Source organism: Balaenoptera musculus, chromosome 16 (assembly GCF_009873245.2).
Source record: "Balaenoptera musculus isolate JJ_BM4_2016_0621 chromosome 16, mBalMus1.pri.v3, whole genome shotgun sequence".
Taxonomy (NCBI): Eukaryota; Metazoa; Chordata; class Mammalia; order Artiodactyla; family Balaenopteridae; genus Balaenoptera; species Balaenoptera musculus.
In genome coordinates this window covers 36,777,138-36,792,753 of record NC_045800.1, presented here as the reverse complement: position 1 = coordinate 36,792,753, position 15,616 = coordinate 36,777,138, and the positions used below count along the sequence as shown (strand labels likewise).

At 40.6% G+C, this 15,616-nt stretch overlaps 1 long non-coding RNA gene across 1 annotated transcript; it reads left to right on the top strand.

Moving 5' to 3' along the window:
• The first annotated feature begins 602 nt into the window (after window positions 1-602).
• LOC118882261 lies at window positions 603-10,259 on the top strand. Its single transcript, XR_005016729.1, has 3 exons — window positions 603-772; window positions 7,166-7,299; window positions 8,548-10,259. It is a non-coding gene; the product is annotated as an uncharacterized LOC118882261 (long non-coding RNA).
• Window positions 10,260-15,616: the final 5,357 nt, after the last annotated feature.

Below are 15,616 nucleotides of genomic sequence, written 5' to 3'. Positions count from 1 at the left end.
TATATCAATTGTTTTGGAACAAGTTTCTGTTTTCAAAACAAGCATTTAAGCAGAACGGACTGCGGAGTGAGCATACATCCACCACTTATTACCACTTAATAAATATTAGCTCATGACTATTAATAATGAGGACTCATTGAATGTAGAAGAAAGACAGACGCTCTTCAATGGCATTAATGCAGGTGAAGACAGAATATGCGGGTGTCCAGCAAGGAATCTAGACAAAGGAAGGCCAGTGAGCAAGTATTGTTAATCTGTTTCCAGCACTGGCCAGAGAATCCAAGTGTCGTGCCTTCCTGGCAGGTCAGTCTCAATTTGGAGATGGGTGTGTCAGGCTTAATGACACCAGTTCTTAAGGCCATCCAACTTCCTCCTCCTGCCTCAAGTCCATGCTCACCCAGCAAACTTCAGATTATGATTTACCTCCTCTTGTCTTTAGCAGGCTGCGTTCTCCTGCTGACATAAACATTTGGAACCACTTGGCAGTAACATTTCTTAGTATAAATTGCTAAATTGGCACTCTGCTTTGTACCCCAGTCTCTTGTAAATTCCCAGGGATTAATCAACTACAAGCACACTGACACATTCCATTTTCTGGATCTGCAAAGCTGAGGAACAGATGCTGGAATGCTGTGACCCTGAGACGTGACTGCGCCCTGCCAGGCCCAACAGCTGCCTCTCCAGATGACACATTTACCCCTTCTCCAACCGCAAGTGTACTGGCATGTAACTGCATCAGATCCGGACACACGTGCATGTGAGCAGATAGAAGGTAGGATGCGTCTAAGGTTCCGTTTCTTATGGAATTCGGACCAGTTTCTTTTTTCATTAGCAATTCATTTCAATGGCTGGAATCTGAACCTCAGTCAGAGTATCTTTAGTTATAACACTGGGATTTTGGATAGCTGACTTTGAATGAATTTGCACCTGCAAAAACGGATTTTTCTTTTTCTTCAGGGGGTAAATTACCTTAGAAAGAAAACGAGTATGACATTCAGCTGTCTACTCTATTCCCTATTCATTTTGAACCAAACCTGAACTAACAAAAAGCACGCATGATTAGTGTCATCAAAGACAGAACTTGGAGAGAAATAGACTCTTTTCTTATTTTTTTCATTGCAATACTGTCAGACATCTAACTCCATGATTGGGTCTGAAATGCACCACTTTAGAAGATGCCAGGTTTGCAATCTTTTCTATTACCAATTGAGAGAATTTGTCGGCTTCACCTATGGATGCGCACATACTAGTGCAAACAAACCAAAAATCTGCAAAAAGATGTTTGCAGATATTTGTCGTAGTTTAAAGGCAAAAATAATTGGCCAATTAGGTAAATTGGAACCATTACCATTCTCTGAAATTTTTCAAAACTTGTGAAGTTCAATATATCATCAATATACCTGTCATTTTATAAGAATACCTTAATATTTAACTCAATTGTAGTTTGTATATTTCAAGGATGAAACACCAATTTTCTATGACTGCATGCATTTTCATTGTCTTTAAGTATTCACTCAATAAGTAAATGATTTGTTCAACAAACATTTATTAAATGCATTAATTCAATTCCCGGCAGCATATTATGTGCTGAACGTATAACAATTGTATGATCCCTGGCCTCTAAGAGCTTGATGTTGGCTTGACGCAAAATACAAATAAATGAATGCTTCTGCAAATCATTCATTCATGTATTCAACACATCTTTATTGAGCACGTAAATGTCAGGCATTATTCTAAACATTGGGAATGCAACAATGAACCCAAGGTACAAGGTTCCTGCTTTGGTAAGCTTGCATTGTAGGAAACAGTCAATGAATAAGTAAACAAACAAGATAATTTCAGATGGCCATGAGAGCTATGAATAAAGTAAAGTGGGTGAATTGATACAGATGACGCACTAGGGAGCATAGTACTTTTCTGGGATCATTAGGAACAGCTTCTCTGAGTAGGTGACATCTATGCTGAGATCTGAATATGAGGAAGTGACCAGCTGTGAGTGTATGAAAGAGGAGTTTTCCATGCAGGGGAGCAACAATTTCAAAAGAAACAAGTTTGGCATGAGAGAAGAACAAGTTTGGCATGTTGGAGACACCATAAGCAAGCCACCGTGGCTAGAGCAGGACGTGGGGTCAAAGATGTAGGCAGGGACCTCGAGACCACGGTAAAGCGTTGAAATTTTATCCTAAGTGTGATAGGAGCTGCTGTGGTGGGGAGTTGTTGAAAATTGAAATAGCCTGACTCATGTTTTTAAAAGACTATTCTGGCAGTTTGTGCAGGGGCTAGATAGAATTGGGTCAAGAAGTTGGCTTTTGCTCTAACCCATGGGGAGATGGGTGACGGCAAACACAATCTCAGCAGTGACTCGAGTTACCATGTGATTGGTGTTATGACACTGTATATAAAAAGAGCCATGAAAGCACAGATGCCAGTGGGTTTAATTCTGCTTTGGAAGGTTGGGACTTCATCAGGAAGGGCTTGTGGACTGCTACATGTGAGACTAAAGCAGAGATTGGCAGATTTCTGTGGAGGATCAAAGGGAAACATTTTAAGCTCTGAGAGATATATAGTTACCTGTTGCAACTATTCGATTTTGTTGTTAAAGCTCAAAAGCAGCTATAGATAATGTGTAAATAAATGGGTATGGCTGTGTTTCAGTAAAACTTTATTGACAAAAACAGGCAGCCAGTGGATTTGGCCTGTGGGCTGTGGTTTGGCCACCTCTGGTCTAAAGGTTATTGTTTCCAGCACTGCTGAGTCTCTTCTTTTCCTCCCTTATGTCTTATGCCATTTCTCTTCACCCCCACTCTTCTGATTTCATTTATATTAACTTTGAGAACCCAGTTATTTTTACATTTATTGAACTAATTTACAGCGTCATCAACCATGATGTCCCTCACCCCCCAAAATTTTGCTCAAAGGATTGGTCTGATGGCCTGTGATAGGTCTGAAACCTGCCCTAGACTCACAGCAACTTCTTTTTTTAAATATATCTTTTTTAAAAGAATTTTTATTAGAGTATCTTTGATTTACAGTGTTGTTTTAGTTTCAGGTGTACAGCAAAGTGATTCAGTTATACATGTACATATATTCATTCTTTTTTTTTCACATCTTTATTGGAGTATAATTGCTTTACAGTGTTGTGTTAGTTTCTGATGTATAACAAAGTGAATGAGCTATATGTACACTTATAATCCCATATCCCCCCTCTCTTGAGTCTCCCTCCCACCCTCCCTATCCCACCCCTCTAGGTAGTCACAAAGCACTGAGCTGATCTCCCTGTGTTATGCGGCTGCTTCCCACTATCTATTTTACATTTGGTAGTGTATATATGTCAACGCCACTCTCTCACTTCACCCCAGCTTACCCTTCCCCCTCCCCGTGTCCTCAAGTCCGTTCACTACGTCTGCGCCTTTATTCCTGTCCTGCCCCTAGGTTCGTCAGAACAATTTTTTTTTTTAGATTCCATATATATGTGTTGGCATACAATATTTGTTTTTCTCTTTCTGACTTACTTCACTCTGTATGACAGACTCTAGGTCCATCCACCTCTCACACCAACTTCTTAGTGGAAAACCTACAGCAGTCTTCATTTCTTAATCACTGCTCTATCTCTCAAGTTCATTTTCTGGCACTGAAATTGATTGATTACAAAGATATTGGAGTCGTATTTTATTAGTCACTGTCTTCAGCTCCTATATGCAATAAAATAGAAAGTTCTATTGACTCTTCCTCCTAAAGTTTTCCATCCAGCTACTACCATTGACATAAGTCATGATCCAACCAGAAAACAAAATACTCTAAGTATTTAAGATTTAACAGAGCGACTGGGTATCACCAGTGGTGAATCTAAAGAGGTATATAGGGAGCAGTAAGATAACTCAGAGATTAGCAATAGCAAGAAGCTGCTGACAACCCTAGGCAGGGGTGGGGTGGGGGCAGAGAAAGGAGCTGGGGTTACTATAGCCCAAGGACTAGAGTCACCAGGCAGAAAGTAGAATTCCTGCTTCTTGGCAGGAGCTGGAGCCATGGAAGTGACACTGCTATTGCTGAGACAATGCCCGACATAGGGAAGGAGAAGGGAAAATCTGTTCCTTCCTTCCTCCCTCCCTCCCTTCCTTCCTTTCCATTCCACAATCACCTGCCTGTTCTTCCACAGGCCAAACTTAGCCAGAAACCAGCTGACACAAGAGCCTGCAAAACAAAGTGAGACACAGCAGAGCAGAGAAAGGGCAAGGAGCAGATCTGAGAGAAATAGAGATCAAAGTGAGGAAGGGACTTGCTATCCTTTCCTAGATGGAAAGCTGAATGGGACACACACACACACACACACACACACACACACACACACACACACACACACACACACACACACACACACACACACACACACACACACACACACACACACACACACACACACACACACACACACACACACACACACACACACACACACACACAGCCAAAGGCTACCGTCAGGTGGGCAGAGAGAAGAGCAGGGCCTGGAATCAGCGGGTACTCTGTGCTCTGGTTACAGATACAGGGTGAAATGTGCTTATCACAGGCAGTTAGAACAACAAAAATGTGCAGTAGTTGGTCTTACAAATCTAAATATTTTCAAATGGACTTAGGGGGACAGTTAGCAGAGAAGCCTCCTGTGCCCCCGAGAGGGACTCACTACCAAGTTTGTTTGTCGGAAGGAGGACTGCCTCCTGGTCAGCTTCCCCAGGCCCTTACTGCCCATCTGTGATGTGAGTTGTTTGAAGGAAAAGAGTTTGGAGTTTGTCCTACCAGGCACTAGGGACAGACTGCCTCAGAGCCAGAGGTGATCCAGAACTTCTTTGTCATTCACAGCTGATTACACAGCCTCAGCTGAGCTCACCCTGGCTGGCCTGGGATATCCTCCTTTGCTGATGGAGCTTCTCCACACATCAGCAGCTTCAGCTTTCACAATTTGTAATTTTGTGCAAACATAAACCTGACACATCTTGGATAAATAACAGGGTGATGTAACCTGCAACCCAGGCATTTTCATTCCATAACATCTACTAACAAAGAGCTCTTCCTCAACCCATAGGGATGTCCCTTGTAGTTATGCCAGAAAGAAGTCCTTGCCGGCTTCTTCCACTGCCTAACGTCCTTCAATACCAGGATCTAGCCCTCCAACCCTTGGGGTAATGGCATAAAAGAGCTAAATCAGTAAGATTTCAATGGCTCTACTGAAGGAACTCCCTCTGAAAGAGGTACTCTTTAAGAAGCAAAGTCATGTTTCTCCTTCCCAGACCCAGAGAAAATAGCTTAGTGATCTGGAAGAGGTCATCGATGACTCCAGGTGACCTGGAACATGACAGAAGCAGTTGCAGTAGTTTGGTTTATACGCTGAGACATCACTGCCTCCTTCAACCTGATGATGTGGAGACTTCAAAAGGGAAAGTGATCGTATCTAAGACCCACAATTTCTGAGACCTGGGAAACGTTTGAATTATGTGTTTTGGAGGAATCTCAGAACTATTTGGGGAAGGTCAACCCTCCTCTCTGGCTAAGAGTATTTCTAACTAAAGAGCAAATGGGGAGTCTTAAGAGCAGGAGTTTTATGGAATTAATGTAAATGCATTTCACTTGTACTCTCAGTTGGCTGGTGATGCCTAGAACATCCGGGTTTCATGAATAGTTTCCTAATAGTGAGAAAGGTCTCAAGATTGCACTGTCTCTAGTGAAAGCGAGTTCTTGAGTGACTCAAGCCTGGACACTTCTAGTAAGCAGGGATTATTGAGGGGATTTGGGTTTCCTTTTCCAGGTGATCATATGACTCTTGAAGTCCCTTCTAATCCTCATAGTCAAAGGTAAGAGAATTTCTGTATAACATTCTTATTGAGCAGCCCCGAAAAATTCTCTTATCTGTCCCTTGGACTCTTGTGTTGTCATGAGGCTGCATGTCTTTATCACTTTAGTCAGAAGTTCTTATTTTCATAGTCCAGAATGTGGGAGAACACGAGGACAGAGTTGCAACAGAAAAGAATCACGAGAGGCCGCTTTGGAAAAACAAATCTTCTGTAGGCTTATAGACCTTATAGGAATTTAGTTCACAGTTGCTTTGAAGATCCTGGATGGCTGCTGAAAATCTGTGCAGTAGGATGTGAGGAACTTCAAGTGCCAAATTATGCTCTCCATCCTTCTCACTTGCCCATATGGCCACATCAGAGTTATACAACTGACGAGAGATTTTTATAGATTTTCTCAGCAGGATAGCACATTGATCATTTGGAGGCTTACTGAGGAAAATTGTCAAGCAGTCAATGGACGCTTCCACACTGGCAAGCCGGCCCCATTACTAACCCGGTTTAAATAACTTGACAGCACAGAGTGTCAACAGTTCAGGCTCTGATGGATCACTTTACGCAGGGGAGAAACTAAATTACCCTTCCAATGGGTTGATAAGGTTGAAATATGTAAAGAGAAGCAGTTTTCTCCTTAGAAAAAGTCCACTATAACACTTGAATCATAATGCAGTAGAGCCTTACAGCAGGAAGACTAATGATAATCTACTAGAGTAAAATTAAGAATTGGGGCAATTTTATGGATGTGATAACCCGACAGTCTCCCGCTTTGCTCTGTCAGTATGGGCATATAATGGGGCTGACGTCCTACCTGGTGCTACCAGGGGAAAATGACATTTTGCGAAAACAAACGCACCAACCAAACCAACAACCAGTTCAAGATTATTGTGCTATTTGTGAGCTTCATTTTATTTAATCTTGTCCTTGTACGTTAATGGGTCAAGACAGAAATCCATTGCTAGAGCTGTTATTTTCTATAGTTTATTTAAATTGCTTTGTCAGGAGAACTTCTGCCTCTTTTATTTTCTGTGTGTGCAAAAGCTTTTGTTTATAATATTAACTTTTCTACTGGATATTTTATGGTGTAGATAACCTTTATCAACTTCTGTTTTATCTTTGTAAAAATATTGCCGTAGGCTTCTTGTGTAAATATTAAAATCCTCAAGCCATTCCTGCATGAAATTCATTCTTCTTTTGCAAAGGAATTGGAGAAGCCAGCTGACTGCAGTTAACTTATTAAATATAAAAGTTATTACTGCCTCCATATACTTAACCCACTTTTGCTCTTTGCCTTTACCTAAAGAAAATCTTTTTATGCCATTATTTAGAATCAGTGCAGAGACTCAAAACTGCCTTGGGGCTCATCAAGCCTGAGTAACAAAATAAATCAGAGAAATGAAAAAAGGAGCAGAAAATATAGGACAAAATATTACAGTCTTCTCAAAATAGTTGCGGAATTGAGGTATGAGGTGTGGGTCTTTACTTTTCAGATATCACTTTAATTATTTCACACTGAATGTTTTGACTTGGTCGTTGTAAGTACTTTTAATCAGTTGTGGTAAAATATTTTTGGCTTTCGACTTGAGTTAAAAAATATATTATGCATATACATATGACTTTGAAAGTTACCTCTATATACAGAGATGGAACATGGTGTTAACTTGTTTTTTGGATTAAGTAAATAGAGGAGTCTGCATTATGTCTGAAATCTTTATACAGCAAATATATTCCGAGCATATGCTATGTGATAAGTCTTCTGCTAGGTGTACGTTATGCAGATATCATGGGGTCAACATTTTTTTATACAATGTACTCAGATGTCTAAAAAAGAGTTGATATATATATTAATCAGAAAGATTTCCTTCCAGAGGGGCTGGGAGTTGTTGGAAGAACCATCTTGACAACTCAATGTATCTCCGTCTCTGCTAGGATTAAATAGTTTCCTCTTGTTTAGTTCAGTCTCTTTTGGGTTCAAGGTTCATCTCCCTACCAGGCTGTGTTTCCCTTTCAAGTATTCATCTCCTATTGTCTCCCTCCATGTCTCCCCAAGATGGAATCTGTAAGGATGGCAAATCACTCACGTCCTTTGGAGGACAGAGGCAGCTGTTGGGTGTATGGGTCCTTGTGTCATCCTGTAGTTCTTTTTTTTTTTTTTTAATTTTATTGAAGTATAGTTGATTTACAATGTTATGCTTAATTTCTGCTGTATAACAAGGTGACTCAGTTATACATATATACATTCTTTTTCATATACTTTTACATTATGGTTTATCACAGGATACTGAATATAGTTCCCTGTGCTATACAGTAGGACCTTGTTATTTATCCATTCTATAAATAATAGTTTGTTTGCATCTGTTAATCCCAAACTCCCAGTCCTTCCCTGCCCGACCCCCTTTTCTCCTTGGCAACCCTAAGTCTGTTCTCGATATCTGTGAGTCTGTTTCTGTTTCATAGATAAGTTCATTTGTGTCATATTTTAGATTCCATATATAAGTGATATCATATGGCATTTATCATTCTCTCTCCGACTTATTTTGCTTAGTATGATAATCTCTAGGTCCATCCACATTGCTGCAAATGGCATTATTTCATTCTTTTGAATGGCTGAGTTACTGACCTCTGGTTGAGATGTCCTTGTCCACTGAGTGACCGGCTCTTATCTGAGGTACATGGCTGGTGAAACTCATGTCCTATTCTCTCAATCCAGGCAACATTCCCTGGGAGCTCCGCCATCTCCGTGCTGACCAGCCGAGGCCTGGCCCATCTGCCTCGAAGCCCTCATTCAGTGCACTTATTAGACCAGAGTCATCAGCTACCTGACTGTCTCCTGTGAGGCCATGGGAGCTTCTGGTGCTCTATCTGCAGCCCTTTCTCTACCCAATACCCCTGCGCCTCCACCACCACCATTTAACTCTGTGTGGCTGCATCCTCTGAGGCTGGCTTCTCTCAGGAAGAGGGACACGGATTCTTTTTGGCTCAGCTTCTCCCTCTGCTGCAACATATCTGGGCCCGCTATATCATTTCCTCTCTCTCAAAAGCGTATGTAGAAAGGAGGAAGACTTGCATAAGGCTCCCCAGGCTCTAGAACCAGAAAGCCTTTCACCTGTTTTCTGTGAGGTGGCGGTTCCCTCACACCACATCACAGCTTGTTTACAGTACAACTCCTAGCCAAGCTTTGCTCTTGTGATATGTAGAGATGAATTAGGTGAACTTTGAAAATCCCTTTTCTCTCTTGAGAAAATTTTCTTTTCCAGACGCATGTTGGCTACCCCAGGTTTTACAGGTGAGTACACCTCACTTGTGAGGCAGGAATTTAACGTACTCTCTTGAGGTGGGAGATACCCAGATACCACAGTTGTCTGCAGCTGATGAGAAAGAAAAAGAGGCTCATTGGGGTCCTCAGTCCCCCACCTGCCTCCGTGTGACCTCCCCCAGGGCAGCTTGCCGTCCCCTCCCCAATGGGGTGCACTCCCAGGCTTCAGCCTGCTCACCTCTCCAAGTCTATCCTTTTGTCTTATAACATCTTCCCCCATTGCCTCCCATTTTCTCTTCTACCTCTAGACTGTAAGTCAGTCTAGGACTGTAAGTTACTTACATGCAATGCCCTGAGATTTTGGATTGTCATCTTATTCCTTTCTTTATGACGGCTGTCCACTTTTAGACAAAAGGAAGGAAGAACCACTCTCCCTACAATAGGAAGCTCTGGGCAGAGCTTCCTCTTTGAGAGAAGAGGAAAAGAGGAGGCAATCTCTCATTTCTGAAATCTGTTGTAAGACTACATTATCAAAGGAAGAGAAGAAATACTTAAAAGGAGGAAAGGAGACTGCTAAAATTTATGATCTATGTTTTTCAACAGTTATTTCCCTCAAACCTTTCCGCTTACAACAAGGATGATGGATGCTCGTCTGTGTGTGTGTGTGTGTGTGTAAGTGATGATGGAAACGTCATTTGCTTGAAATCTCATGTTTTAGTTTAAAAGTGTAAGAGAAAATTTTATTCTAATCTAGAACATATCTTTGTTTTAATAGGAAAAAATGACCTCATAAAGTAAATTTTCCATGTTTATCTTTTGGTAGAACTCCAACCCCTGGTTGAAAATCACAGCCTTATTCTCTTTACTGATGTGGGTGGGTGGAAGAAATGGCTAGCTGTCCACCAAGATTCATGCTCCCCTTACACAGTGTAGAGTCATTTTGGGGAAGGAGCTGAAGCCAGGGACTACATTTCTCACCAATCACCTCTGACTCCACCTTCTCCACCAGCATCTGAGTATGAACTTGTGCGACTTGTTCTTGCCAATTAACTGTGAGCAGAAGAAATGTTTGTTCCCCGTGTTCCAGAACACTGGGATTAAGAAGCCAGTTTGCACCTCACACTAGTCAGAATGGCCATCATTAAAAAGTCTACAAACAATAAATGCTGGAGAGGGTGTGGGAAAAAGGAAACCCTCCTACACTGTTGGTGGGAATGTACATTGGTACAACCACTATGGAGAACAGTATGGAGGTTCCTTAAAAAACTAAAAATAGAACTATCGTATGATCCAGCAATCCCATTCCTGGCCGTATATCCCAAGAAAACCATAATTTGGAAAGATACATGCACCCCACTGTTCATTGCAGCACTATTTACAATAGCCAGGACATGGAAACAACCTAAATGTCCATCGACAGAGGAATGGATAAAGAAGATGTGGTACATATATCCAATGGAGTATTACTCAGCCATAAAAAAATGAAATAATGCCATTTGCAGCAACATGGATGCAACTAGAGATTACCACAATAATGAAGTAAGTCAGACAGAGAAAGACAAATATTATATAATATCACTTATATGTGAATCTAAAAATTGACACAAATGAACTTATTTACAAAACAGAAACAGACTCACAGACTTCAAAAACAAATTTATGGTTAACAAAAGGGAAAGGTGGTGGGGAGAGGGATAAATTAGGAGTTTGGGATTAATGTAAACACACTACTATATATAAAGTACATAATCAACAAGGACATACTGGATAGCACAGGGAACTCTACTCAATATTCTGTAATAACCTATATGGGAAAAGAATCTGAAAAAGAGTTGTTATATTTATATGTATAACTGAATCACTTTGCTGTACACCTGAAACTAACACAACATTGTAAATCAACTATAGTCCAATATAAAATGAAAATTAAATAAAAAAAGAAGAAGCCCATTTGCCTTCTCCACTCCCCCCCTTCTGCAATGTGCCTGGAAACATTGTGCTGAAGATGATAGAGCCATAAAAGGGAATGAGCGAATGTTCATCAGTCACCGGTTGGAAGGTATCCACCCAATAGCCACACTGGACGGCTGCATGAGAAAGAAGTACCTCTTACATTGTGTTCATCCACTGAGGTTTTGGTATTTATTTTTTTACAGCAGCTAGAGTTGCCTTAAATAATACGAGCTATGTACAGAATTTAGAATCCAAGCATCATAAATCTGTCTAGATTAAAATAGGTCACTGTGTAAATCAACTTGGGAGACAGCCACCACTAGGAAGGCAGGGGGTGTACAGTGGGCAGTTGTACCTTCTGACCATTTCTCCCACAGTGCGCGGAGTGAAGAGAGTGGAAACCTCTGCTTCAATGAGGTATGCATGACAACCCCTAGCGCAATAACTGACACACAGGATATTATCAGGAATATTTGTTGAATGTTAGCCTACAGTGAATTTGTGGGCATGATACCATTTATTCCTCTTATGCAAATACTTTGTAGCATTCAACAAGCATTCATTTAATGCCTGTTGTATGTCAAGTGCTTTGCCTGTCAAGACTTGGCTAAGAAGCAGGGGCTCACCTTTGAGGCAGGGCTAACTATTGGAGGTCTAGCCAAGACTATTGGTGGTCTTGCAAATCCACTTCAGAGACCAAGGATCTAGGGCCTTGATTGTAGGGCCATAGATTCCTCCCGAATCAATTTCTTCTCCCTCCTCACCTGTTTTATCTCTCAATTTCCTTTCCCATCTTTTCTCCTCTTCTTGTTTTCTCTCTCTCCATTCTCCCCTTCTCCTCCCCTTCCTCTTCCTTCTCTCCTTCTCCCTCCTTTTACCCCCTCCTACTTTATTCCTTTTGGTTCCTCTTCTTTCCTCTCTTGTTCTTTTTCAACCTCACCTTGATTTCTGCCTTCCCAGCTCTGGTTGGTGTTTCAGATGCTGGAAGCTTCTAATTCTACATCAAAGCCTCAATCTTAATAAATTCTGCTGCAGGTTCCTAGAAGAAAGGGTCAGTTCTGTCTCCACTGGTCCTAGTTGTAAGTAATAACACATACAAAATATCAACTTGAGCCTTTCAAGGAGCTTTTACTTTGATGAGTATTATTCTGGAAAAGATACCCAAGAACCACAGAGTATTAAACATTGAAAGGACATTGGAGGTCATATAATTCACCTGTCTCTTCCCTTGACAAATGACAAAATTGATACCAAGAGAGGGAAAGTGGTTTTCCCCACAAAGCCAGCTTGAGTCAGAACTAGGACGAGAACCCAGATCTCCCTACCCCAAGTGCTCTTTCCATTACCCAGTGATTCTCATTTGATTGACCCCATACCACCAAGTAGTGTGGAAATATTTTAGGTGGAACTTGAGGCTTTCATAACGGAAATTACGGCAACTTTATTCCCCGTAAGGCCTCTGCAATTAAAAATCTACCATGAAAGTGGAATATGAGAGAGGATACTATACACATTTAAATATTCTCTTCAGAAAAAAATGTTCATGTTTCTTTCAAGAGGAAGCTACGCTCTTTGATAATGGGTGGACAAGAGATTTTGAGAGTCATTGTACTTCACTAATTAGATTATTCTTGGTCCATGCTTGACATTCTTAGGGAAGTTGATCACCTTTTCACAGGTTTGCTACCACCCCCTCTCCACAGCTATAGTTTCCAGTCATTATGATGCCAGGCAATTTTACGTCACATTTTTAGAAATCCATCCAAGTTGTTGATCTGAGTTGGCAGCGTCTTGATTTATGAACACTGTTCTGTGAAATGTGATCCAGTTGACACTTATACTCCACTCATCCATACAGCATGAACCCATTTTTGCTGAGTGCATACTCTACTCATAGGAAATCCTAATAGTGCAGGCAACTTGCTATTGATGCTCTGGCTAGCTCCAAATCATCATCAGCACCTCCGGATGAGGCTGGTGGCGATCCTGCACTTAAGGAGGCAGGCAGCATAGCCTCCTGGCACAAAAATTTGTCTCTGTGTTCATTCAGTTCTATTTGAATCCCTGCTCTGACACTTTCTAGCTGTGTTATTTTGGGAAAGTTGCTTGACCTCTCTGATCCTCAAATTTCTTGTCTTTAAATTGAATATTATAATAGTATCTACTTAAGGTGTGTGTGTGTGTGTGTGTGTGTGTGTGTGTGTGTGTGTGTGTGTGGTATTGGGAATAAAGAAAAAATACCATGGGATGTGTGACTAGCATGTGACAGTTAGTGCTCAGTAAATTTTAAGTTATTAATTACTGTATTAAACACTGCCATTATCATCTCCTCCTCCTGTTCTCTTCCCAAGTTTAAAAGAAGGTTATCTCTGTGAACGCATCTAGTACAGCTAAGGTCTGCTTACTTTATATCCGAAAAAATTAAAATGAGGTCTATTCAAGACATTCTGAATAACCTCTTCCTTTGCCACAGTAATATTGAAAAGTCCATCTTTATTGGGTTGGTTGAGCAGAGAAAATCAACTACATCAACATATATATTTATGGAGTTCAAAACACTTATTATTCTGCTAAGAGCCTTATGTTTTTCTCATTTAATCTTTATAGAAACTCTCAGAGAACTCAAGTAATTTGCTCACCATCATACAACTGGGAATGGACAAAGGTGCAATTTGAACTCTGACCTGTTTGAATTCTGAAGACCATGCCCTTTCTATAAAGCAATGTCATCCACCCTGCACCACCCTGCACAGAAGGAGAGATAACCACTAGATTTCACTCACCACTGACGTCACAGCCATTTCTCCTCAACTACAATCAAAATGGCAAGGGCAATGGCTCTCCTAAGTGGACATAGACTCCTAGAGAGCTCCCTGAGGATTCAAGACCTTGGTTTCCTCCAAACTAGTCCCCCATCCCTTGTTCATACTCTCCATCCTGACTTTGGATGATGTCACCAGCCCCTTGTGTCATCACTCAGCTCAACTGCCTCTTTATAAGAAGAGAGTAAGACTAGGACGGTCAAGCCAAGGTGGTGAGGTCTGGATGGGCAGACATCAGGTCATACCCAGCTATTTCCAGCCCCAGGAGAAGATCTGGAAATTTGCCTGCACAGTAAAGAAAAATGGTCAAATCACATGCCTCATCAATCGTGTGTGATGTGAAAGATTGAGGTAAGCCAGAAAAATAATGACCAATTCTCGAATGCTTGTTTTCTAGCACTTGTTTTGAATCCCATCACAGAAGGCAAGGCCACTTAACCATTGTAATTTGGCCTTGGGATAATTTTTTTGAAATATAAAGTTTTTATCTTTTCAAAAGGGAACATTATTACTTACTGCTTGTATCACAATTTAAATACAATTTTATGTTCATAAACCTTTCTTTTCTAATGTTCTTTGTCAACAGCTGAAGGTAAATAAAAATAACATTTGAATAATGTATGCTGATAAAATTCATAAAGGGAAGAATGTTTATAATAGAATTGAAAAATCAATGCCGTCAAACCCCTACACAGTCTAAAAACCCATATTCAAAACACATTATTATTTTAAGGACAGTGACATTTCAAAGCTGTTAGGATGTCTTAAGCCCTTCCAAATTATATGACCTGAGAATATTAAATAATTATTTCTTTTGATTTTTGTCCGTAGCTATTCCAGGAATAAAGGGAAAGACAATTATGCAAACAAGCCTGGGCAACTTGCTAAAAGGATCACAAACCACAAGTGTTGTTCAGATGCCCATATTTTATGTTAGATGCATCTCCTCAAAGAGTGGAAAACGGATCTCTAATTTTTCCCCCAAGAAAGTTCTCAGTTCAGAGTGTATTTCAGCTCCCAGGGTTTTAAGCTCAAAACATAAGCCAAGTGTAAAAATATAGGAGGGTTTTACACTATTCCCCAAAACAAAATTATCTGGGTATCAAAGACCGTATTATACAAATATTTTTTCAAAAGGCACAGTCCATGCAAGTAAGGAACTAGAGAAAACTAAAGAGAAATTCAGCATGTTAGCTTTTCTTGGTCTTGAATTTCCCAGATAATTGTCCAAATATTTGTTGCATTTTGTGTAAGGAAATACAGCCATCATTTTTTTGAGACAAAAGCACCTTTTGGATTTCTTTAGTTCATTTATTAACTTATTTTATGGTTCAGCATGAGCTGAGTGATGAGGCCATTCACATAATCCAGCCACATGTTGGGGTCAAAGCCACCAGCCTGTGACTATAGAATCCTGTCTTCTACTCAAGTCGGCTAAACACAATGAATAAACAAGGCAACAAGAGCTGAGTAACTCAGGAAAAAGATATACAAATTCTGTGCAATCAGTATGAATCTAGCACACCAGCTGGTGAGGAGCAGTGGGAAACTAAAAATGATACTGTCGATTTTAAAATAGTGGAAGCCAAGACTTGCCAGTAAATAGTCACATTCAACTAACATTTATTGAGTGCCAGCTGTACACTAAGGCCCATGCTAAGCACTTCCCATATATCACCTCCTTTCATCTTCACAAGAACCCAGCAAAATAAGAGTTGTGGAATTTTTTTTAGAGGTGGAAACTGACA